Source organism: Quercus suber, unplaced genomic scaffold (assembly GCF_002906115.3).
Source record: "Quercus suber isolate HL8 unplaced genomic scaffold, Cork oak 2.0 scaffold_306, whole genome shotgun sequence".
In the NCBI taxonomy this organism is placed as follows: domain Eukaryota; kingdom Viridiplantae; phylum Streptophyta; class Magnoliopsida; order Fagales; family Fagaceae; genus Quercus; species Quercus suber.
The window spans coordinates 810,130-813,912 of NW_027069762.1; positions in this window are offsets into that span (position 1 = coordinate 810,130).

Consider the following 3,783-nt stretch of genomic DNA (forward strand, 5'->3'; position numbering starts at 1 on the left):
TCAGCCTAGGAAGGGAGTGTACGAGAGCTACTAGAGAGAGAGGGAGGAATTTCTTAGTCATGAAGGTGTTATCACGAAGGGGCATTATGCTAGATGCACTAAGAAAGAATATAAGGATGTTATGGAAACCAAATAAGAGCCTTCAGATATCGGTGATAAGAGAGGAGATGTTCTCAGTAAAGTTTGATGACAAATGAGATAAAAGGAGAATTCTAGAGATGAGTCCATGGGATTATGAGAAACAACTGTTGCTGCTTCAGGAATTCGAAGGGGATCAAGACCTAAAGGACATTGTACTTAAGTGGTCTCCATTCTAGGTTCAAATATATAACCTACCCCTTAAAAATAGGACAAGGGAAACAGGGAAGGCCATTAAAGCTAGTCTCAGGAAGGTTATGGAGGTAGACGTAGCAAATACGGGGGTGTAGTGGGGGAAATGCCTCTGAGTACAAGTCAGAATAGATGTTATACGAAAGCTAATACGGGGGAGAAAGATTAATGTTAAGGAGGGGGAGGCCAAGTGGGTGCTCTTTAAATACAAGCGCCTCCCAAACTTTTGCTATCAATGTGGTTTGCTAGTGTTGACACCTCATTTTGCAACCCGCATTTAACCTCACCTTGAGGGTAAAAGGGTAATTTTGCTTTGGAAATATGCATCTTGATTCTAGCCATTATATCCTTAGACTCATTTCACCAAAATGATCTTGATATTGTAATGATTAAATCGACTAGTTATAAGCCCTAATCGGACCACTAGATTGAAAGTTATCATCAAATCAAGTTTTAATGGTTAAGATGTACTATCACAAATTGAGTCTGACTATATGTGATTATGAACAATTGATTTCAATTGGTTATAAGTGTAATCAATTTGAGATTAATGATGTGTCATATTTGATTGGTTAGGACTACATTTTATGGCGAGGTTGCATACACCTAATTAATTAGATAGTTAAATATTAATTATTCAATGAGTAATTTGTGCAATTATCTTTTAATTAGTGTAAATTTGAAAATAATTAAGTCTGAAATGGGAGTGATTAGAGTCATTTAATGTTAATTGGGAACTAATTTGGAACTTATTAATGTTAATTGTGCTGAAACCATTTTCTAATAAATGACCTATGCTCACTATTTCATCAATATCTTTCAGAATATTTTGAATCTGTGAATGAGGTTAATTTTCCCAGAAACTAGACATCTGTGGCTTCAATTTGAGCATAAAAACGAGGTGATTCTGATCAGAATTGAGTCAGATATGATTTTTCGAAGTTGGCTCTACAGACTGTTACAGTAGTTACGGGAAAACCGAATTTTAGCTTGCTTTTCACTCCCACCAATTTTTCCATTTAATGCACCAGATTTTTCCCAAAGCTAAAATGAGGTCTAGATTCATGATTCTTTGTCAACCCTCATTAAATGGTCTTCCATTTATATTTCCTCTACCACTACTATATAAACACTCACTCTCATTCATTCCAAAGACACAAAAAAACCCCACTTCTCTTCTCCTCTTTTGAATTCTAATGAAGTAGAGTTGTTTTGTCATATCTTGGTCTTCTTGAGACTCAAGGTATTGAGTGAGACTCATTCTATCTCTCCTAGTTTTTCTATTTTCCTCCACCCTTAGAACCTCCACCAAGAGTCTCATTCTCCACCATATGGATCTTGCATGAAGGTAGAATCTCTTTCCCTAACTAGCTTTTTTATGTTGCTATGATGAGAATTTAAGATTAAAACATGATAGTAATTATTTAAATTCCCTTAAATATATTTGAATGCTCTTAATTGTTCTTATATGTTCTTCACATATTCTTGGTTGTTTATCACATGTTCATGCATAACACTAGTTTTAATCTTAAATCCACATCAAAAATATGAAAAACATGTTTGTTTCAAAATTCTTTCAAAATCCTTGAATTTAGATTATCATCATCCACACACATTCACTAGAATTTATTTTTCAATTCAAATTAAATGTTTAATAAATGGAATTAGGGTTTATCACATGCACAAACATTCACTAGAATTTATTTTTCAATTCAAATGAAATGCTTAATAAATGGAATTAGGGTTTATCACATGCACACACATTAAATTCAACATGCAAATTGATTGACATATTGGATGATATGATATGAATGTTAGCCACCATAATTTAGAAGACTGGTTTCACCGGGCAAGGTGGGTGCCTGACACATTCCCACCTTGTAACATAACCTCCAAACTTAGATCAAGAGTTAGTAGATCAAATGTTTATCCTTACAATTTTCAATTTTTAGATTATAACTAGGAAACAAAGCTATGTACTTTATCTTAGATTGTATCTAGGACTAACATGACTCCACCCATTCACGTGGGTTTGGCCCAACATTCCATAAAAAAGCGGGTTAAGGGCGCGGTCTCTCACAGCTAGACCATGATCTAAAAGATTGTTTGGAGAAAAGGGGAAACGACAAAAATGGCGAGGTGGGAGACCTTCAATATGGTGCATGGCTAAGAGGAGAACTGACGAGAAGAAGAAGGTTGGAACCTAGTTATATGAAAAAGGACGAGGGGGTAGACACGAGAGGATGGACGACTGACGACGTCAACAGGGGATTGAAGTTTCAGACACTAATGAACAAAGTAGTGGTGCATGACAAACGAAAGACTGACGTGCAGTCCCTTAAGGAAAGGAATTTGGGGTGCACAATACAGATTTCAAAGGATAGAGAAGGGTGCACAGTGGATAATTAGGAAAGATGGTCAATAACCTCAAAGAACACCCAAAAAAAAGTTTAGCTAGTTTAGGAAAAGAAGGCTTGGATAGGGGCACACTATCACCGAGAAAGGGGGAAGTGTGCAGAGGGAGATGGAGACATAATAGTTAGAGACTCTAGAGTTCAAATTTGAGTCTGTGCCAAAAGCCATCTCAAATGAGTGTCAAGTGGGCCTGGATTTAACAAAAGGGGGTGACGGTCTAATGGCAATGACATATGAGATGGAGTTGGGTTGGGTTGCAGAGAGAATGGGCCTTAAAAGTGGCCATTGGAAAAGAAAGGCCCGTGTTGGTCTTGACAAAGGAAAAGAAAAAGAAACAAGCCCAATTCAGAGGAAAAGGGTTGGCTTAACACCACTCGTGGTGTTAGATCAGAACATGCAAGAGGCTAAACGAAAGAAAGGAGTGTCTCAAGTCAGTGAAGATGTAGAGAAAGAAAATACTAAGGACGGCGATGTGGCGGTTGTTGCAAGGCAGCACCACTGAGCCCAATGAACATCTTGGCATGGAACTACCAATGGCCTGGGATTAGCTCTAGTGAAGCGTTCCCATACCGATGAGGTGAAAGACAATGACCTAATCTTGGTTTTCCTTGTGGAGAACAAGGCAAATTAGAACTAAATAAAGGGCCTTCAGAGGAAGCTAGATTTTACCTAGGGAATCACGGTGCCAAGTGATGGTAAGAGCAAGGGGTTAGCAATGCTATAGAAAAAAGGGGTCGATGTGTGCTTCAAAAGTTGTTCAAATACGCATATCAACGTGATCGTTTGTGAGGGGAATGAGGCACAACTGTGGCAGGCAACGGGGTTCTATGGACATCTTGATGCAGGTGTGAGACTTCTTAGGGTTTACTGGAATCCCTTAAGAGGCAATGCAATATGCCATGGGTTGTATTTGGGGATTTTAATGAAATTATTCAATTCGATGAGAAAATGGGTTGGTTAGATAGGGATGCATAGCAGATGGAGGGTTTTAGAGAGTGCTTGTCTGATTGTGGTCTCATTGATTTGGGTTTTGTGGGA